The sequence below is a fragment of the Triturus cristatus genome, chromosome 1_2 (assembly GCF_964204655.1).
Source record: "Triturus cristatus chromosome 1_2, aTriCri1.1, whole genome shotgun sequence".
In the NCBI taxonomy this organism is placed as follows: Eukaryota; Metazoa; Chordata; class Amphibia; order Caudata; family Salamandridae; genus Triturus; species Triturus cristatus.
In genome coordinates this window covers 755,825,855-755,848,587 of record NC_140580.1, presented here as the reverse complement: position 1 = coordinate 755,848,587, position 22,733 = coordinate 755,825,855, and the positions used below count along the sequence as shown (strand labels likewise).

At 47.9% G+C, this 22,733-nt stretch overlaps 1 protein-coding gene and 1 pseudogene across 6 annotated transcripts in view; both read right to left on the bottom strand.

The window, feature by feature from the left end:
* RASSF4 (Ras association domain family member 4) overlaps positions 1–22,733 on the bottom strand; it is a 420,812-nt gene that overhangs the window by 228,084 nt on the left and 169,995 nt on the right. Inside the window, exon 1 of one of the 6 annotated variants that reach the window (XM_085608701.1) lies at positions 20,487–20,540. The exons of the other annotated variants lie outside the window; for them this stretch is intronic. The gene's annotated coding sequence lies outside the window, so the exon portion shown is untranslated. Of the gene's footprint in view, positions 1–20,486; positions 20,541–22,733 lie in introns of those variants that run through there. 6 annotated transcript variants of the gene reach the window in all.
* On the bottom strand, positions 1,917–3,257 carry LOC146867953 (uncharacterized; annotated as a pseudogene).

Genomic DNA, 22,733 nt, shown 5'->3' with positions numbered 1-22,733 from the left:
TTCCGGGTCTAGGCTTCAGCTTGCTACCGATTAGGCGGGTCTCCGTTTGGACCTGTGCCCTTACGTGGGCCCTCCCTTCTCAAAGAGGCCCCTGCCGGCTGGCATCCCAAGGGCCTTTCTTGTGTATCTACCTTAATTTCTTGTGACTGGGTCCTTTGCTTTTGTCTCCTTCTGAGCCCCTGCCGTGAGGCATCCCAAGGGTCACGGGGAGAGCATTGTCTCTAGTCTTTGCTGGCGGCGTGCCGCCCTTTTGGCTCCCTCAGCGCCCCTGCCGTGCGGCATCCCCAAGGCACTGCGAGAGCCTCTCATCTATCTTCTAATGGGTTCTCCTCTTTCGTTTGTTAATTTAGTCCGTCTAGCCCTGCCACGCTCCCTATGGTTTCTCGATCAGAGGGAGCTCCCCCCCAGCCGACTCCTACCTTGCCTGACTGTCATAGGAAACCCCTCTGCTCCAGAACCCCTACAATATTCAGCAGAAACATATCCATCCCCACCCCTGTGAGGTGAACTCCGTCCTCCCTGTGATACCCCGGGGATCTTAAGTTTATGAACCCATGACGTACGAAACCCCAGCCATTCGCCTTGCATACTTTTGCCATAGTAATATTGAGTTTCCTCCTAGACTTTTCCACCGCTCCCAGGTCAATTGCCCCCCGCCAGGCGTTCCGCACTATGATTTCAGAAAAAATTATGTCTGCGGGGCGTACCATGCGTGCTACTGCCGTGAGGCCCTTCTGCATGTCTTCCAGGAGTGCCTTCCGCCCCATTGCTGCCAAATCATTCCCGCCCAAGTGGACCACCACTGCGTCTGGCTTGCTGCCCCGCTGTAGTGCATCCCGCACCATGGACAGCAGCTCTCCCCATCTCATCCCGGGGCGCCCCCACCATTCTATATCGGTGTCCCGTAGCCAGATTCCGCCAAAGTCCCGTCTGGCCGCTGCCCACCGCTGTGCCCGCGTAACGTAAGAGTGCCCCACGATCCACACCTTCCTGTGTGCAGCGTTCGGATCTGGAAGAGAAGGTGGGGAGGGGGTCTTAGCATATTGATGGGCGTATGTAACGCTTGTAAGCGCCGGATGCCCAACGCCCTATCCCCTTAATTGCACCCCCGCCCATGCCCAGCTCAGCCGCCGTGGTGGCCGCCCCAATCCTAAATGAGTGCGACCCATATTCCCGTGCGGGGAGACCCAGTGCTTCTAACGTCTTCCTCATTACCGCTATAAACTGAAAACGGCTGAGGAAAGACCCATCTCTGTGCTGAAATAGCGGCCCCTTCTTCCCCTGCTTGCTCTCTAGATGCCCTCTTAGTAGACATACTGGGCAATGATCTGCATTGTTAGTGCAGTGCAATCTGGTCCATACTCCCTTGCCCGTCTGGTCCGTTTTGGACCTCCTTAGCAGTATGTCCATGTGGCTGTCCTGCATGACCACCCCTTCTCTCTGTATGCATGCTGCTCCCGCGTCCACCACTGAAGGGGCTACCAACTCGCTGACCCTGTATGCCCCGAAGAATGCCACTGCAAACGCTGCCCGGAACAATGAGACTTCATGCCTCGAGGAGCATATCCCGGCCAGGGCCCCCAGCATCGCCTGAAGTAATTTGAAGTGGATGGGGCGCCTCACGTCCTCTGGTGCCTGCTGTAGCCTACCCCACCCTTTCATGGCCATCCGACATTCAAACGCCCCTGTTTGGTCGTCGCGCCCTGCCATTTTTGTGTAATATGCTACTGCACTTAAATGCGCTTGTGCCCAGGATTTTGACTTCCCTTCCTTGAAGGCCCAGTCGATGAATTCTAAGATTTCCCTTTTCCCGGCCCATTGTCCCCTCTTTAGACCTGCTTTGGCCCTGAAAGTCTCCCAGCACCTCCGGTAACGGCTGTTGGTCTTTGGGGCCAGTGCATTATCCAGCAACCATCTCAAACCGCTTCCACCCATGCCCACGCTTCCTCCGGCATCGGGGTCATCTTCCTGTCTGCGCCCGGGGCCAGCTTCCTGAATCTTTCCCACTGGAAACGAGAAATAGCATCCGCCACTAAGTTTTCCACACCCGGAATGTGCCTGGCCCTCAGTGCGATGTTACCTTTCAATTGGCAGCCCACTAACTTCCTCAGAAGGGTCGCTACAGCTGGGCAACGCGCCGCTCCTGTGTTGATTGCCTGCACCACTGCGTGGTTGTCCGACCACAGTGTGATCTGTCTATTCGCTAGTTGGGGGGCCCAGATGTGGAAGGCTACAACTATGGGGAATAGTTCCAGCAGTGATATGTTCGCGGTTAGCCCGGCTGCGTGCCAAGCCTCCGGCCATGCCCCTGCCGACCACGCCGTCCCCAGGAGGGCCCCGAAGCCGTACCCCCCTGCTGCGTCAGTGTAGAGTTCTAACTCGCTGGCCAGGACCCAGGGGGCCCGCCAGATCAGGGTGCCGTTGAACTCTGTCAGAAAACTCTCCCATTGGACCAGGTCGTCCCTCACTCCCTGTGTAATGCGAACCCTGTGATGCCTCTGTGTCAAGCCCCTCGTAAGCCAGGCTAGCCGCCGGGCGAATGCGCGCCCTGCGGGAATTACCCTCATGGCAAAATTCAGTTTCCCCAGCAGCTGTTGTAACTCTCCCAGAGTCGCCTTCTTTTATTGTCTCAACCTACGTATGTCGCTAAGCATGTCCGCTACCTTATCGGTTGGCAGCTTGCATTTCCCTGCCACTGAGTCCAGCTCTATCCCCAAGAATGTCAGTTTCGTTGTGGGACCCTCGGTTTTCTCGTGAGCTAACGGGATGCCTAGTTCCTGCGTCAACGCCCTGAAACTATTGAGAAGATTGGCACAGTCCTCTGTGTCTGCCCTACCCACGAACAAGAAATCGTCCAAGTAGTGGACCCGCCCCCCTCTCGGTGTCCGCTGGCCCAGCTCCCACTCCAAGAAACTGCTAAAGGCTTCGAAATGTGCACACGAGATTGAGCAGCCCATGGGGAGGCACCTATCGTAGTAGTAGCCCCCATCAAGTCTAAAGCCCAACAAATGATAGCTGTCTGGGTGCACTGGCAGCAGTCTGAATGCTGATTCTATATCGGACTTGGCCATGAGGGCCCCCGCCCCCTCCTGTCTAACCAGGTCCACTGCATCGTCAACCGAGGCATAGGCCACCGAGCATGCTCCCTGCTCTAACCAGTCATTGACTGACTCCCCCTCCGGGTATGACAGGTGGTGAATCAAACGGAATTTGCCTGGCTCTTTCTTGGGGACTAAGCCCAGCTGGGATATCACCATGTCCTCTAGCGGTGGGGTGGGGAAAGGACCCGCCACCCGGCCCAACCCAACTTCCTTTTCCACCTTTTGTTTTGCTGCCTCGGGGTGGTCTTTGACTGACTTCAAATTACTGCTCTCCCGTGTAACATTGGGGCCGTTGTATGGGAAGGGGAAACCCTGCGTAAACCCCTCCGCCAATAATTTCCTATCTGCTGATTTGTGGTACCTGTGTAACAGGTGCAATAGTCTGCCTGCTTTTACGGGTGTTGGGAGCGCCTGTCCTCCGCCCCCTATCCCCCCGGCCCCTCCTGCTGGGGCCCGCTTCTCATTTCTTTGGTTCTGCCTTTGGTTTCTCTGCCGCTTGCCCTGTGGTTCGCCGGCATCGTATCGCAGGGTGGTTCCCCCCACATGACCCGCATGCATGCTTGAACTTGCATGCGGCCCCCCACTTACACTCGTCCTTGTCAAACTTCCAGCACGCCTTGCTGGATTTTGTGGCTGGTTGGCCCCTCCCCTTGGGATCTTTTCCGTGCCCTTCAAACTTGCCCTTACTCCCGTAGGGACGAAAATTATTCTCTTTTGCCCCAACCCCTTCCCTGGCTGCAACCATGTGTTTGGAATAGCCTTCCATGTCCTGGCAGTCCCAGCCTATCGTTGGCCATACCTGCATTTTTTCCCTGAAACCCTCATCATACTGTAGCCATGCATTCCCTTGGAACTGCTGCTGCGCCTCGTGCACCTTCTGCTCATATAGGATCAGTGATGCTGCACTCTGCGGGAATTTCTCAATAAAAACGCACACTAATGTCCTAAAGGCTTTTAACCAGTTTTTTATATTTCTGTCCACCCTGGGTTTCCTGGAGCCCCTCCTGTCCTCGTCCTTCCTGTCTTGTGTGGTGAGATCTAAGCCTGCCTGCCTCACTTCGAGCAGGGAAAATATGTCTATAAATTCCTTCCTCCAGATTCTCTCCTTTATCGGGAGTGGGATGAGGTTTGCCAGACCCAGTAACCTTGTTGTTGTGGGAGGGTCGCTTGGGGATGGGCGCATGTACTCGCTTGCTGGCTTACCCTCGCCTGCCCCAGATGTAGCTGCGCCCTCCCCCGTCATGGCCCCTGCGCGCTCCTGTTGCGCTTGCTCCGCACCTGTTCCCTCTCCCTGGCTGCACCCTGGAGGCTCCTTGTCCGCTCTCCCGGCTGCTTGTACCCCTGTGTTGGCCGCTCTGTCTACCGCAAGGCTCCTTGTTGGGCCCCCTGTGGCCCAAGGTGCATTTCCCGGGAATGGGACCCCACTTCCTGGCCATTGCCACCAGGGTAACCATGGTGGGGGTTGGATCACCCCCTCTGGCCAGGCCTCCCCCTGGAAACTCCTTCCCCCTTGGCCTGCGCCTGTTTGCCAGGGGGATTGCGTGTGCCACGGCCCCCGTACTGTCGTGTTGTGTTCTATACCTGTATCAGCCTGTGGCCCCTTACTGTTCTGTGGCCCCAGCCCCCCTGTTCGCCCCCGTGCGCTGCGTGGTAGTCCATGCTTACCCAGGGTGCTCTTCTTGGGTCCTTCATGAGGGGCCGCCGTGCTGGCAACAGACCCCTCGCCCTCGCTGCCATCGTCCGAATCCGAGCTGCACACCTGTACTGCCGCCGTTTGGGTCTTTCTCCTGGACGCCTGAGAAGGGGTTCCCTCGTTAGTTGCCCTTGTTCTGCTCCTGCGGCGGGGCGCCGTGTTGGCTGCAGACCCCCCCTTTTTTGTTTTCTTTGGTGGTGGTGGCGGTGGCGAAGCCTGGCCTAGCCGTTTCCCTTTCCCGGGGGGGCCTTCCTTGATTTGCTGCTCCATCCAGCTCCTGCCCTTCAGCGCCACCAGCGCCCTTGCCTGTTCCAGCATGTCTAGCAGATCCTCGTCCAGATCGTCCTCCTTGCGCTTCCTTGGGTCTGCCTTCTTTGTGGCTGGCTGCTCCTGTAGCTTTCTGAAGCGGGCTGGGGGCTGCTTCTTCCTTCCTGTTGCCCCTTTCCTGCTTGCCATCCTCCGTATTACTTCTCGCCTCCTTTCGCGCTGGGCAGCTCGCTTTTAAATTTCCCACTACCGAGTACTGCCCCTTTAAGAGGGCGCGCCCTTCTCTAGCGCGCTCCCCTCCCCTGGGCGGAAGTGCCGAAGGCGGAGACGCTAGTGTTCCAACGTGTGGGTGGGAAGCTGCCGGGGATGTTGGGGGATACTGGGCAGATCGCGGCCGATGTTGCCACTGCCTCCGTTGCTTCCCGGGCTCCCTTAGTGCCCCGTTGCCGGCCGCTGTGTCCTCCCCTCGGAACCCGCGGCCGCCGTCGCCACGTATGCCTCTCCCCGCTGCCTGCGATGGGGGCGGCCCCGCTCCTCTGCCTTCCTGGTAATGAGAACTCCGTCCGTGGCCCTTGGCGGCCGGACCGTTGCTCCGCGGCTGACAAAGGCGAGGGCGGCGTTGTGAGGCGGCGCTGGAAGGTCGATGCCTGGGCTCCTCCTAAGCGTCCACCGCCCACGATCCTCTCTTGCCCCCGGAGCTGCTGTCCCTTGGCGAAGCGTGGGCTGAGTCGTCGCTGGAGCCTCCGAATTCTCGACGCACTAGGATTTAGGCGCCAAACTCCGATTGTCGCCGCCGGTTGCCTCCAGGTAAGCCCACGCCTTCTTCTTCTTTCTTCGCCCTTGGCCCGGGGGGGTGATTTGTGGTACACTGGACCCGGTGTCCCCCTTTTATTCCCCCCCTTGGCCCCTGAGCTCGCCCCCTGATTGGGGGGGGCTTGCTCGCGCCATCGGGGGCCACTCCTGGCCCCCGTCGGCCTAGCCCTTATGTAAATGCAGGAAGGGGGTGGCCGGGGGAGGGGCGCCGCCCCCGGACGGCGTTTTGCCCGGGCCTCTAATGGGTCCGGCTTTGCCTACCCGGCCCGGGTTCTTTTCACACATGGGTAGATTAACCGAACTGCTCAGAATCACAGGGGCGTTGTGCCGAGACCTAACAAGCATTGGCAATGCCAATAGGTCTTGCTTTTGAAGCCATTGGCTCTGCTATTTACTTCTGTTAATAATAACTGTCAAAATAAAAGGACTACGAGGCACCCAGCATTAATTCACTTTACAAAAAATGTGCATTAGCCCTGGCTGCATCATAGATCTTTCTTTAATTAGTTTTAGCCACACTGCAAAATATTCACACTGCTGTACAGCACGGCTACAAAACATTGCCAAAGTCGATGGTTCTCATAGGAGAGGGCAATTGGATTTGCCTTGTTTAGCCAGTCTGAGCCCCGGTGACATTGCACTCAGGATCCGAGTTTCCACTGTTTTTTTTATGCATTTCAAACAATTTGGAACTACTTTAAGGAGGTTTTCATTGAGGCTTCATCTCACAGCCTGGCACAAATCAGCTAAAGATCTGTATGTGTCCTGGAAGCAGCAGCAGCCCAGGTAGCGACGCATGACAGGGCGCCCTGAAGCCCTTTCAGCCCAATGGGTGTTGAGCGCCTGTCATGCATTCGTCTGCATGCCAATGAGAGCGCCTGCAGTTCATCTCTCGACGTGGCCTAGCGCATGCTGGTGTGAGCCTTGCCTCAAACATGTCCTGACCAGTGATATCAGCGACTGTTACAGCAGAGAGGAGTGGCCTGTCAGACACAAAGGCACGGCTTTGCACCTGGCTACATCCATCACTGTCTCTGACACATCGGTTTATTCTAGCCGAAGTCAACTGCGGGGACCGTCTTCCTCCATAAAGTTTCTAGACCCCATTCCATCGTGTTACGCGATATACTGTTTACCAACATCGAGTCCACTTTCATGACATCACACGTTCTGTTTCGATCACTATAAAATTTAAAAAGATGTTCAAAAAAGGTACCATTCCAGGAGTGGCTTAAACATGGCTCCCAACCGTGCTGGGCACCTACAATAAGGTACACGCGCCTTCTGCATAAAGAACACCAGACCACTTGCCCAACACTCGACGACACAACCCTCTCAGTCTCATCACAAAGAAACACAAGTCATACAAAATTAAAGTCCACAATCAAAGTGAAAATGGTTCCTCATGCCTACCTAAAAAAGCACAGGTCCCATGTATGGCCTCTCAGGGAATAAGGCCTAGGGCCACCAGTCCTCACAAAAATGATAGCGTTCCCACAACTATGTCACATGCACAGCACTGAGGGATCAGAGAAAAACCATAAACATGTCCACTAGAGAAAACAAAAACACTCCGATTGCATTATGCAACCTGCGAAGAGGAACCTGTGAAGAGGAAACCAGGGGCATGCAGATTCAAGAGCCAGAGTCCCGCTGCATACGGCACAGGTATTTGGCCCACCTGGCCACATGAAGCACATGAAGCACAATTAAAGTGGCTCATTTGCAGTCTGTGAAATAAAAGAATCTGCCACCAGCATTCCAGCTCCTGCAACCACCCCCTAAAAAAACTGCCAGTTCCATACACAAGCATTGGCAAAGCCAATAGGCTTTGCCTATGCAAGAGCTATTTATTGGCTTTGGCAATGTGTTTTGGCCATTATGTACACCAGTGTGGCTGCTGCTCAGCATGGCTAAAAGTTAGTAACCTGGAATGCGGTGGGGTAGATTGGAGTGGGGTGGATTTAGATAGGTTTGGGTAGATGGAAGTGTGGTGTGGTGGGGTAATTGGGTAGATTAGTACGGTAGGTTGGAGTGAGGTAGAATTAATTGGGATTGATTGGAGTGGAGTAGATTGGGGAAGAGTGGAGTGGGGTAGATTGCAGCAGAGTGGGGTAGACTGGAGATTAGTAGGGTAAATTGAAGTGGTGTAGAATGGACTGGAGTAGACTGGGGCCATTTGGAGTGGGGTAGATTGAGGGAGTGGGTAGATTTAAGTGGTGTGGGGTAGATTGGGATGGGGTAGATTGGGGTGGAGTGGGGCAGAGTGGGGTAGGTTGGAGTGGAGTAGAGTGAAGTAGATTGGAGTGGATTAGTTTGGGGTCATTTGGAGTGAAGTGGATTAGACTGGGGTGAAGTGGTGTAGATTGGAGTGGAGTAGGATCAATCTGGGTAGAGTGGAATGGGTTAGATTGGGGAAGAGTAGAGTGCAGTGGGTTGGGGTAAAGGGAAGTGAGGTAGATAGCAGTGGAGAGGAGTAGATTGGAATGGGGTAGATTAGTGTGGGGTGGGGTAGCTTGGAGTGAGATGGATAGGAGTGGGCTAGTTTGGAGTGGGGTAGGTTGGAGTGCAGTGGGGTAGATTGGAGTGGAGTTGGATAAAGTGGTGTGTGGTAGATTGGGATGGGGTGGGTGAGCTTGGAGCTGGGTACATTGGACTGGTGTAGATTGGGTTAAGGTGGGGTAGATTGGAGTGGAGTAGATTGGAGTGGAGACAAGTGGAGGTGGTAGATTGGCTGGGATAGATTGGAGTAGAGTAGTTTGGGGTTGAGTGTGTAGGGTAGATTGGGTAGTGTTGGAGTGGGGTGGATTGGGGTACAGTGGGTTAGATTGCATTGTAAGTGGGTAGATATGAGAGGCATGCGGTAGACTGGAGTGAAGTGGAGTGAAGTAGATTTGGTAGAGTGGGTACAGTGGGTACAGTGGATTGGAATGTGGTAGACAGGGGTAGAATGGAGTGGGGTGAATTGGGCTACAGTGGAGTGGGGTAGACTAGAGTGGAGAAGAGATTGGAGTGGATTGAAAGATTGGGGAAGAGTGGATGGGGTAGAGTGTAGTGTAGTGGGGTAGATGTGGGTGGAGTGGAATGGGATAGATTGGAATGAAGTGGGGTAGATTGGAGTGGATGAGATTGGAGAGGGATGATTCAAGTGGGATAGTTTGCTGTGGGGTGGAGTGGGTGGCATAGACTAGGGTAGAGTGGGGTAGATTGCAGTGGGATAGATTGGGGTGGGATAGATTGGAGTATGGTAAATTTGAGTGGGGTAGATTTGATTGGAGTGCAGTAGATTGCAGTGAGGTAGATCGATGTGGAGTAGAGTAGATTTGGGTCGAGTGGAGTGTAGTAGAGTAGAATGGGGTCGACTGGGGTGACTGGAGTGTGGCATATTGGAGTAGCATGCAGTAGATTGTGGAAGATTGAAGTGGGGTAGAACAGAGTGGAGAGGAGTTGGATATATTGCAGTGGAGTTTGGAGTGGAGTAGGGTAAATTGGAATAGACTGGGTTAAATTTTATGGGCTAGACTGAAGTACAGTGTGGTAGATTGCAGTGGGGGGGGGGAGTGGATGGAATTGGGGTATATTGGAGTGGAGTGGGGTAGACTGGGGTAGATTAGAGCAAAGTGGTGTAGAGTGTAGTGGAGTAGATTGGAATGGACTGGATTGGAGTGGGGTAGATTGGATTGGTGTGGGGTAGATTGGATCGTAGTGGAGTGGATTGGGGCAGATTGGAGTGGGGTGGAGTAGATTTGAGTGCTGTGGAGTGGGGTGTGTAAATTGGGGTAAGGTAGATTGTAGTTGAGTGGTGTAGATTTGATGGAGTTGAGTGGGATAGACTGTACCAGAGTTGGGTGGTGTACATTGGGATAGATTGGAGTGGAGTACAGTGAAGAGGCGTAAGTGGTGTGGAGGGGCATAGAGCGGAGTGGTGGGTTGTGCCATGCAGTGAGTGGCATAGATTGGAGTGTTGTGGAGTCAAATGGTCTGGCGTGTCGTAGAGTGTCTTAGAGTGGAGGGGTGTAGAGTGGAGTGGCATGCCGTAGAGTGGAGTGTCATGTTGTATAATGAAGTGGCATGGAATAGAGTGAAAGGGCATAGAGTGGTAGGGCATAGTGTGGTAGCACACTGCAATTACAGACAACACATTTTCTATTAAAATGACCATTACATTTGCACCAAAACGTGGTTTTACTGCACACAAACAATGTGTGCAAATGTCATCACCTAGTGTATTGATGTGTTTTGATCATATTTGTTTCCACCACACTTCAGAATTACAAAAATAATTTGCTTAATTTGTACTGATTCTGATATATTCTGAAACATCAGCAAAGTTCATTTTATGTTGTGTGCTAGAAAAAAAAAATCCAGCACCCTCTCCACTTGCATGGCTATTCAGCAGGATTGTCACATTACTTTTATTTTTTTCTAATTCCAAAGTGAGAGAAGTTAACACCAAGCTCCCTGGGGAGAGAGAGCCTGACATTTGACCTCGGTCTTTGAATTCACAGCAAATGAAATAAAATGAGAACATGATTTAAAAGCCTGTTTACAGAAAGCGAATTTGTGAAAAAATATAGTAAATAAAGTCTGGGCAATGGGAGGGACGAACTCAAGCTGGACAGCCTAAAGCAAATAAAACCAGCAAATAGAAAGTCAGAAAATGTGAGTTACAAACCACAAAGCCAATGGTAAGCAACATGCAGAATGTATTCCTAGGTCAGCTTTTTAAATATCCCCAAGAGGTCTTTAGCAAACCAGACAGCTGCGCTGTCTGGTAGGCTGCGACCTAAAAAGGTACTGGCTCAACGAAAGTGTCAAAAATACAAGACACGTCGCGTATGGCCTGTTGCTCAAGACACTAGTCCCTCACATAGCCCAAGTTTCACTTGGGTTTCCCACTAGTACCACTATGGACTTCTAATGTGGTACTCCACCATATGATGGTCTGACTTGGTGCTTCCTGTATAGGAAAGGGTCTGCTTGTTGTGCATAATATTGGTACATGACATATTACAGAGCAAGCCCTACTCCCTATTATGCTACTTCACAACTCAAAAGGGCATGTGGAAAACTATTCCACCTATCTGTCAGGCACCATCTGGATGTACATTTACATCATGGAAATGGTCTCCTGGAGCCCTCTGTGACGTATACACAATGGACATGAACCATAAATAGCAAAGAAACCGCCTCTTAAATGTATGCCCATGGTCTGCTCAAACAGTGGTGATTATATCCGGCATTGGCAAGTGTAGACACCCCAACAGCCAATGGGCCGCCAGGTAGTGCTTAATTTTAAAAAATATAACTGCGGGGGGCTTTGGTTAGGAGGCAGCTTCGACCAGCCCATTTCTCCTGTTAGCGCTGCCTAACAGAACCAACAAATCATACAAGTGGGGAGAGGATGTGGCGTAACAACCAGAGCTGCAGACTTCAGAGCTGGGGAACAAGGTTCGAGTCTGCGTCAGTTTAACATCCTGTGATTCTGGCCAAATCACTTAATGTCCCTGTGCCTACCAAAAATGAGTGTGTCCCTAACTGGTGTTCAAGCGCTGGTGTTTTTGATTAAGTGCTGGTGCTGAGCACCGGAGCCACTTGCTCAAATTAGGCACTGCCTCTAGACTGTCTCTACGGCATTGTCGCTCCCAGGGACTGTGCTGTAAAAGTGATTCTTAAGCAAGTACTCAGATGTCAGCAAGACAGTGAAATACTTGCCAATGTATTTCCTGCATTTTTTTCCCTGTAGATTTATATAGTGCAAACTCGACCCAAAGGTATTGGAGCGCTTTACATGAGCACCAGTTATTGACATATACAAGCTGAGACAGTGGAACCCTACAAAGAACTAGCACTTTACCTGCTATTCCTATTTATTATACATGTGTTGGGAAGTACCCAAAACTTGTGTGTGCACACTGTAAGCGCACCCATTGTCACGGTGCAGTCCAATACTGGAATTAACAATGTTTAACATAAGCAAAGATGCACCACTAAAAAGTAAACAATCACACAGCAAGTTATCCAATTATTCAATTCAAGTTGAAACGAACAGCTGACGCGTTTCGGCCAAACAAATGGACTTCTTCAGGGCATCTATGAGGCACTCCTAACATGTAGCGTCAGGGTATCCGTGATTGAAAAGACCAGCGGAGGAAGTAGGCAAATCTCGTCCACTCTAATTATTGTGAGACCAAAGTGCGGTTTGCTATAGTGAAAAAAACAGAACCAAGGTAAGTCCAGATAGCAAAATTCATTCAATCACACCCTTGTAAGGTCGACCATATAATAGGGGCAATCGCTGGTTCCAAACCGTGATAAGCCCGGAACGGCAGCACAGTCCTGCCTCCTAGCAAGATGTCCTCGCAAACCTATTAGGAGTGCCTCATAGATGCCCTTAAGAAGTTCATTTGTTTGGACGAAACGTGTCGGCTGTTCATTTCGGCTTGAATTGTTTTAACTTTTTAATAAACGAAGAATTTGAAGAAACATCTTTAGACACAGATTGGATAATTTGCTGTGTGATTGTTTACCTTTTAGTGGTGCACTCTTTGCTTATGTTAAACATGAGCACCAGTTCCGTTACACAAGGATATTTTCATTTTCGGTAGGCACAGGGAGATTAAGTGATTTGCCCACAATCACAGAATGTTGAGCCGAAGCCAAGACTCGAACCTGGTTCCCCAACTCCAAAGTCGGCAGCTCTAGCCATAAGGCTACATCCACCCTGCATTAGGGCACCATTCTAATTTAGAAGTCTAGTGTTTTTATAAAGATGGAACAAACACGTGCTTTGGTTAGAGGCACCGTTTTTAAAGAAAGAGGACTGTTGAGCTGGGCGGGGTTGATTGTTCCAGATCATGGGAATCTGGGCGTTCACCTAAATTCAAACTTCAGTCTTTTTTTTTTAGGTGCTTGCCACAGGTTTGGATGTTCATCAAATTTTGGATAAAAAACTGACCTTGACATACATTTTGTCCTTTTAGTTATGCTAAAAATTACCCCATCCGGCGGAAAACACCGTCCACTGATGTCTAAAGCCCTTACGTCCGACACTCTTCTAAACGAGATTAGACACAAAAGACTCGCTAATTTGCCCGATAACTGCTTCAGACTCAGAAACTTATTAGCTGGCCACCCTTCAAATAACGTTAGGATTTGACCAACATCCCACAAACCATTATACCTAGGCCTTGGAGGTCTCCTCAACTTGATCCCTTTCAAAACTCTACATATCAAAGGTTCCCTACCTACAGAACAAACTCCAACCAAACTATGTCCTGCTGCAACCGCAGACCTATAACAATTAATAGTCCTATAACTCAATTATTTTTCAAACAAATCAGATAAAAAATTTGCCAGTACTATGGCAGATGCCTCCATGGGATCCAAACCCCTTTCCAAGCACCAACCAGACCACTTCTTCCAAGCGCCAAAATACCTCTTTCTGCTACCGGGGGCCCAAGACTCTCTGAGCAACTCCTGAGTCTGGTCCGAAAGTTCCTTGAACTGTTCTCCTCCCCTGAAATCCTCAATACAAGAAGGCTCAAAGACCCCTCTAGAACCAAAGGATGAAACACTCCTCCCTCTCCTAGAAGTACGTCTTCTGATTCTGGAATCAACAAAGGTTCCTCCATAGCTAACTCCAACAGACCTGGGAACCAAGCCTGAGATGCCCAAAAAGGTGTTACTAACACCACCTGACACTTCTGGCATCTCACCATCAACAACACCCTCTGAATCAATGCAAATGGGGGAAACGTATAACCCCGAATTATCCTCCAATCCTGCTGAAATGCATCCACCTCCTCCGCTAAAGGATCCGGCCTCCAACTGTAATAACGATCCAGCTGAAAAGTCAGCCTCGATGCAAACAGGTCCACTTCCAATGGACCCCAAATTCGATATATCCTCCTGAAAATCTGAACATTCAATTTCAAGTCGCTGTAATCCCTCAGATACCTCGAATTCCAATCCACTACCACATTGCACTGACCTGGAAAATATTCCGCCTGCAAACCAATTCTCTATTCTAAACAAAAACTCCAGATCCCCTTCGCCAACTGTGACAGGTTCCTCGACCTGCTTCCACCCAAACGATTTATGTACCGCACCGCAGACACACTGTCCATCTTTAACAAGACATTGAAACTCAACTTTTTTCCAAAACTCTTCAACCCATAAAGGCCTGCCATCATCTCCAAACCATTTATGTGCACTGTACTTTCCTCCAAAGACCATCTTCCACCTGTCTCCTGACCCTCCAGATATGCTCCCCAACCATAAAGGCTTGCATCCGTCTCTAACACAAAATCCGGACAAATTCCGAAAATCGCACGGCCATTCCATGCCTCCAGATTTTCTAACCACCAAACCAACTCCTCCCGAGCCTCCTCTGAAATTATTACCTGATCTCCATACCATAATCATTTCCTGAGAGCATCTGCCTTCAACCATTGCAATGCTCTGTAATGAAGAGGCCCTGGGAAAACAGCCTGAATTGCGGAAGAAAGCAAACCAATCACTCTTGCCAAAGATCTCAAAACCACTCTCTCCCTACTTAACAAACTTTTCACTTCCGACTTCTTCACCTTCCTTTCTGGTAAACTCAATGACTTCTCCACAGTGTCTGCTTCGAAACCTAAAAACTCCACTTGTTGAGTTGGTTCCATAACAGACTTCTCCTTGTTCACTATGAAGCCCAAACTCTCCAAAAGATCCACCGTCATAACTAACTGATCCTTCACTAAATCATGACCCTGAGACATTATCAGAAAATTGACTAGATACATGATCGTTCGCACTCCTCTCTCCCTGAGAAACTTTGCCACTGGCCTCAACACCTTGGTGAAACACCATGGAGCCGATGCCAGACCAAACGGAAGAGAAGTAAACTGGTACAACTGACCCATCCACCTGAATTGCAAAAACTTTTGACTTCCTACTGCTATCGGAATTGTGAAATAAGCGTCCTTCAAATCCAGCTTTACCATCCAATCGTTCTCCTGCAAAATATATCTCAACAGATGATACCCTCCCTCTTGAAATGCTTGTAAACCACATAATGGTTTAATCCTCTCAAATGTATTACTGGTCTCCAACCCTTTCCTTTCTTTTCCACTAAAAAGATAGTACTCACAAAACCCTTTTGATCCTCTGAAACCTTCTCCATTGCACCTTTTTGCAACTTCTCTAAAACCTCTGATCCTACAACATCCTGGAACTCTCTTTTGAATACCAATTGACTTGGTTCTTTCGACTGAACTGGGTATTCCACTAGTTCCAAAGCAAAACCCTTTACTGTTTCTAAAACCCAGCTGTCTCCTGTAATCATTCGCCAATTTTCCACGAAAAATCTCAACCTTCCCCCTGCCCCTTCTGGGGAAGAACCAGAAAAAGTCCTCATACTTACCATTTGTTCCTTGAGTAAACAGCGCTCGCCCTCTTGGATGCTGACCTATGCCAGCCGCTCTCCCTCTTTGGGGAAAAAATCCCGTTGTGGACTGAAATCCCTTGAAAGCGGCTCTTCCGCCTGATTGATATTGCACCCTTGATGAAGCACGGCCAGGGAAACGGGCTCTTGCCCCAGCCCTCTCAAAAACAACTCTCCCAAAGACTCTTCTAAGGGATGACTGTGCTTTATCTAAGCTGGTGAAGGTATTCACGTATTTGTCAACCCCCTTCACCATACTCTCACCAAAGAGATAACCTTTTTGATCATCCATAGGCTCTTTCTTAGAGAAGTCCCCCAGCTTAGGACTAATCCTCATTAATACTGATTTTCGCATTTCAGACGTTATGGCAGCGTTAGCATTACCTAACATACAAATTGCCCTCTGCGACCATCCTCTCAATAAATCAACATCCACATTAACCTTTTTCATTTTGGCATTGAGTAACCTGTCTTGGCACTGTTTCAAAGCCTTCTCAAGACCCTTCTGCGGGTCCCGACCCATCTTAAATAAAAAACTTATTAAGTCTGGGTCCAGCTCAGGTGTTTAACAACACTTTCCCTCTATCACAGGGCGAGACCACTCTGCCTTCAGCACCTCACTGGCTTCCTTTTCCAGAGGCCTCCTAATCCAAAATTTTATAAACTCAGCAATGTGTGGCAAAGGCCACCAATCTGCGCTTCTGGGATGCCTAATAAGGTCGGGACTAAACATATCCTCACCCTGAGGATCTTTCACCAAACCTTTCTCTTTTCTTTCTTTCTCTACTTTGTCTTTATCCATGTCGCAACCATCATCAAAATAGTCATCCAGGATTAACTCGTCCTCATCATCTTCACTTCCTTTTTCCGAGCTATCATCCAATGATATATTTACATCTTTTGTGCCGCTAAAGACACCATCATTTGTGCTGCGGTGGACACCTTCATCTCTTGTGGCGCTAGGCTCACAACTTCCTTTCTTTAACAACCTTATTCCCACTTCTACATTTTTAACTTTCCTTGCTCTTTTGCCTTTAAGTCTATTCTCACCTTCTTCCTCCTCCTCAAAACTCCAATACTCATCCTCCGAGTTTTCCTCAACTCTCCTCTTTCTCTTCAAAACACTTCTCAGAACACCCTTCATTGAGCTCTTTATCTCTTCTTGCACTATTTTCCTAAAATCTACCTCACTCGTATTTGAGCTCTGTGCAACATCAGCTGACTCCATTGTTACTCAGCAAGTGCACACTTATTAAATCAAAAACACGATTCAAATAATTTCTCAAATAATTCTTTTCCCTTGTATTCTTAAAATTAACCAACCGCTAGCGTTATGCCATCAAACAGCCGATCCTGACAGAAACAACTGTCAAAGCGTGAGCGCTCGGCAAACACGCTAGTCAGCGCTCTAATTTTCCACCAATATGGCCGCCATACGTCCCCACGTACAAAGCGTGATGACACAACGTGGCCTTCCAATACCTTTCCCCATCGGAACTTTAGACGCCGCGAGCTTCAATGACCGCGCTCGTGAAACCTACATTCAAATAAAGGTAAAATTCTTAAGCTTACCTCTTTCTCTTTTTTTCTTTTTTTTTCTAACACATCGCCTAAAAATAATTCAACCTATTTACAGTAACGATACCTACGTCCACAACGACATCCATTGTAACCCATAAATTGGGTTAACAAAAAATACTTACTCTTAAAATTTCTTTCTTACATCAACCTAATAACAAACAGCCATCAACAACACTCCCATACAGCGTTTTTATCTTAAAAAAACGATCTTTAAATCATCAATAAAACTCCAACTGTCATCCTGCTCACACACAGCATACTTATCTGCAAGGAGCAGCGAATAAAAGAGGAAGATGGCTGCTGTGTATTGGATTATATAATGTTGGACGTTCTATGTTCTAGAGTTTTGTGATGTAATACTTTTAAGTGCTGCAAGGAGTAGTGCAATAAAAGTATTTATGCATAATGCTAGCCACCGGTCTTGCCATGAAATTGGAAATACATACTAAAAGCCATCAGGAGGGCACAGCCGGGAAAAGCAACAAACAAACAGATCCATTTTTGTGCATGAAGTCTTTCTATCTGGGGTCATAGTTGTCCAATTTCTCCCTTTGCAAAATCTTCGACAATGTAGCCAAAGCATGTAGGCCCTGAATACAGTAGTCACTCCGCTTTATTGCAGCTTTCCACAATCTCAAGATACCAGTTTTAGACACTATCAAAGCTTGCATTTAAAAACCCATCATGGCATCAGAATGGATTTACCAACACTCAAGAAAGCAAATATATAAGATTTTTTTTATTGTGGGCTCCCTTATCGGATTGAGCCTGTGAAATACATTTTGTATACACACACTCAAACATTCACATGCCCACAACATACGAGTCTAGGTGGGCTTCTCCAACACCAATCTCTTTCCAGGAGTCCACATGAGTGCACCAGCCCTGGAGCGCAGTACTCGGGGAACAGGTGTTATGGGGGGTAATAACAATCCCAAAATAGGTTTGTCAATTTCTCATTCTCAAGCAGGATTGCATGACAAAATAACATTAACAGAAATACCGTTTGACATAGGTATTGTGTCCTAATATTGTTTCCAAAAATATTGCTGGCTGGGTGTAGATTAACTCTTAAGGGTCAATCTTTTTGCAGACTATGGGGCCGATTAGGATGGCGGAAGGACCACCACCGCAGGGCCGGCGGTGGCAGTCCTTCTGCCATCACATAGTGATTTACCCACCGCCCAATTAGGATGGTGATGAGTACCGCGGCGGACGCAAAGTCTGTCCGCCACTTCACCGCCAAAGGCAATCTTTCTGATTGCCTGGCGGACGGTGCAGGGTGCCTAAAATGGTGACACCGCCCGCCAGATTACAAGGCTGGCGGAGGCTGGATTCGGGGGCCTGTTGCAGGCCCCCTCTGTGTTGGGGGAGGTGTTGCTGCACTGGGGGTGCGGGTACCCATGGTACCCCCTGTATTTCCCTGCACTGCGTGGCAGGCATGGCGTGGTGACTGCCACGTAGTGCAGGGAAATGCACAGCATGTCATTTTGACATTGCGTACGGTGCTGCAGCCAGCATTACCGTCCGCAATGTTAAATACCCTGGATGCGCCCGTATGGCGGGCGCATCCCAATTGCAGTGCTGGGACCGGCGCATGTCTGCCGGGCGATCCCACACCGCAACGATGGTGGTCAGACTCAGGTCCATCCGCCATCGTAATGAGCCCCTATATTCGGGCTATGAACTACCACACATAAAGAGGCTCATTTAACCATTCCCACCAACTTGAACAAACCTTACTGCATTTTTTTCACATCTTTAGATTTTACAAGCGGTTTGTAGCTCTTCGAAGCACTCAGGAGCTTTGATGGAAAATAATTGAAAATGGAAGGAGGATCGGGTTGAAAGAAAAGTTGCGGCCTAAAGTTCTGTCAAGAGTCTTTCTAGAACCAAGATTTCTCGCTGAATTGACATATTGTATTGCTATACATCTGTTTTAAGGTACAAATGTAGCCAAGAAATCAATGACTTCCAAGAAAATAAATCCTTCAAGTTAACTTCAGGGCAGCACCCATCTACAATACGATGTCGCTCTGAAGAATTGCGTGGAGGTCTAGAAGTCTTGGAAAATGCACACAGGCTTTAAATATCAGTGCAGGAGAACTGGACATTAAAGAAGGGCGACGCCGTCTGGTCGAGGTGAGAAGCATTTATTTAAGGAAGGGCATGGCAACATCTCTTCACTAATAAATTTCCATAAATGCATAGTAAGTTGGCCAGAGTTCAACCAAATGTTTATGTAGTGAATTTTAAATGCTACTGAAATACAATAAAGTGTCCTAAAATCGAAACCCCTTTTCGAAGCAGCCATTTTAAAAGCAGGCCTTGAAAGGGTAGCTTTTGTAGCTGCACCCTACAGAAAATCACCAAGTAATCTATCTGCTGGTTTTATTTTTTTCCCAGCATGTCCTGGCAAGTTTGAAAAAACATATCAAGCCCTTTTGCAATGCTCCCATCTCAGTAATATTTGTTTTCAACCTAAGCTGTTGTTAAACAAATACAATATGTCACAATACGCCTTAAATTCAGAAAGGACTTCCTTGTAGTTACTCGCTAGGATTGTAAAAGTTCCTCTTTCTATTGTTATGCCCAAGTACACAATTTAATCAGTTCATGTTGACACAAGGACATCAACACCTTACCGCTCACCCGGAAATCGTGTTTCTGTGTGAACCAGAGGCAGACTACACGGGATACTGCTCTCTATTTGTCTAAATTCCTATTAATTCTGAGTTTTTTAGGTCGAGCCTGGGCAGCGCATGCGCTGCTCTGCGAGCCATTCTGTATTGGCGTATGGACTTGAAGCCCACCCCCCAATCTCTGCCCATATTTGTCATTGGCTTGTGTCATTGTATTTCATAAATGATGGCTTCTGATTTGGCATTAGGCTTCTTAGTCCCTCCTTAGTAGCACCTTGTCTTGATTTGTAACCTCCCATGAGGACTGGCCCTGTTACTTCGGTGTTTACACATATGTCTTATTTACTCTGTAAGCACTATTTTCTTTAGTGATTACTCCTACTGCAGGCACTACATGCCTTCCTGCAACATTCAGCGAGCCATGCACACTTTCTCGGGGCGCTTTTACAACAAAAAAAGCGTTTGTTTGTCAACTTGAGAAAAAATGCTTTTTTTGGTAAAAGCGCCCCATACCCCACTTTCACTTTAATAGCATTCACAGACCTTTCTTTAGACATGGCAGTCTGAAGAAAGTGGCATGGCCTCTATTAACGTGAAAGCAGCTTGGAGCGCTTGTAAAAAAAAAGCTTTTGCAATCCAATAGATCTCACATTTTAGAAACTTTGACCTATTAGTATTGTAAATGACAATGCCTTTTATTATTGCAGAATTTTTAAACACAAATAAAAAGCATTACCATTTACAATGCCAATAGCTCAAAATCTCGCAATTGCAAGACCTTTTGCAATGCACATGTTTGTTTTTTCTTGTTTGCTTTTTTTAGTTTGTTACTTGGAAAGGTTCTCCTTTTGCAGTGCTCACTTGTTTACATTCCGAAATGAAAGCAATATCCTTTGTTTATTATGATGGGCCTGGCCTTACATCCCCAATAGTGGTTACTGTGTGACACGCATAGTTACCTGTGAATGTGCTCTCTTAGCTGTGCCTGTTGGATTCTGGGTACCAGTCCAGATCTTCTCTTAGTTCCATTGGTTTGGTTTATGTCAAGGGCGACAAGAGGCGTGTAAAAGATATTTCGGATTAATAAAAAACGTTTGCTTAGTAACATAAACGGTGTGCATTTAAAACAAAACATTGCACTGCAAAACTAGGTTTTCTTAACATTGTCTAAATAAGGCAGAAACTAGGCCCGACTCCATCTTGTATTTCTACGTGTGCATGTTTTCATTTCTCATTGCCCTCACACATAGCAAAATGCGTGCAAAAGAAAAACTTTGTTTATGTCTTGTTCTTGTTGACCTCTAGAGGAAGCTTTTTTGTCGAAATTTCACTTTTCAAGGTCTTTTCTTCCTGTTCTCAGTAGGACAATCCATCCCATGAGTTTGTCATTGTTTTACGTGTATCTAGATTTGTACTGTCATATAGGATGACATTGGGTCAAAAGGGGACTATTTATTATTTATTGGGGGATGGTGTTCACAATGGTAATGTTCACTATATTCTGCACAGTGATTCCCTGAGTAAGTAACATTTGAATCACCTTTGCTGACTATGTGGGATTCACCGAGTATTTTCTTATAAACAGGGGTTCATTCTGAAAGTGAGCCAGACTAAGGTAGCTTATCTTGGAGGGTTAGACATGCTATGAGAGAGCTGCTTGAGCAGATACCCGTTTGTCTAACTTATGCTTAGAACTTTGAAGATTTTGTACATTATTTCTGAGACTTTATTTAATGTCAGATCTCATGCTAATTCCCTATACCAGATGCATTATGCATTTTGACTGACTTTATGACCAATCATATTTTGCCTTCTGTAATGACTTAATTCGTTAATAAATCTTTATGTTTTCTAATTTATACTGGTCTCAAGAAGTCTTATTTTATTATGTTATTTGATTTGTTCCTGAATATAATCTACATGAGGCACATTTCCTCATTTGTTATGGATAGAACCCCGCCCCTGATCCTGCAAATGTGATTTATCTTCTATCTTATCAAATCATCAAAGATACCATCAACTGTCATGTGGGAATTTCTCCAAATGGACCGTCCCATAGTCTATGTGTAGATGTAGTATTGGTCCAGCCTTCTAGAGGGCTACAATGCTGGACAATAAAATCTGGTTGAGCTTTGCACCTCCCCCATGTCTCTCTCTCCTTCGGTTACGAATACTGAAGGTGGAACACCTGTAGTCGTTTATGGTTTGGAGCACATCTTTGTTCTGTTGTGCCGTTACCTCATTTGCTTCTGGTTCCTGTGGAGTGGTTTTCAAGGAGACTTGTTCAAAGTGAGCAAGACATGTATCATTTGCTCTTCAACCTCAGATAGTCTGGGAAGATGTGTCCTTGTTAAAAAATCTCACCGCCTCCTCAGAGCAAATTTTAGGTGGCATTGCTTCTGCAGGTTGAACACACATGCGTGTCCTGGTGTACTTTTGTGCTTTGCAGCAGTTTGAAACGCCTAAGTGTTTAGTGCATTTCTACCCACTGGTAACACTTCCACCATTCTGGGGGGCTTTCTGATATCTAAATATAGGTTTTCAGTGAGAGTATCCGGTCTAATGTTCCTTCCCAAGAGGTGCTTAGAAACAGTACACTCATGATGGTCATGTGTAGTACATGACAGGTGGATAACTAAGGTAAGTGTTAGTTGAAAACAGGTTTCTTCTTGCTACATCATTAAAATGTAAGAACTATTTATTTATTTATTTTATTTTAAAGGTTTTATATCATGCTGGTTAGACCCAGGGGTATCAGATCGCTTTACAGGAGTGTGAGGAGGTACAGTACTAAGAACACTTGATCGAAAACATTGCAATAAGAACCATTATACCAAAGGAAGCGGATAAATACAAACGCTATTTACAAAAGTACCATATTAAGCTAAAGAGGGCAGTGAGTAATTATGCTAGGGTGGGGGGTGAAGGAGAGAAGAAAAGATAAAGGAGGGGGACAAAGAGAGTAGGAGTTAGGAGAACAGGAGAACAATGGGAGGCTGTGAGCAAGGCTAGGTGCCATCTGTAAAGGTAGAGGCAGGGAGAGGGGATTAAGGGGGAGGGGAGAGAGTAGCGTGAGGGAGGGGAGTTAGGAGGGCGAATGGGGAGGAGAGAGAATTGGAGGTCAATGGAGGGGAGCCTGACGGGGGCGCAGAGTGGGAGTCAGTGTCAGAGGTAGGTATTAAGGACCCCAATATTTGTTGAGGAGG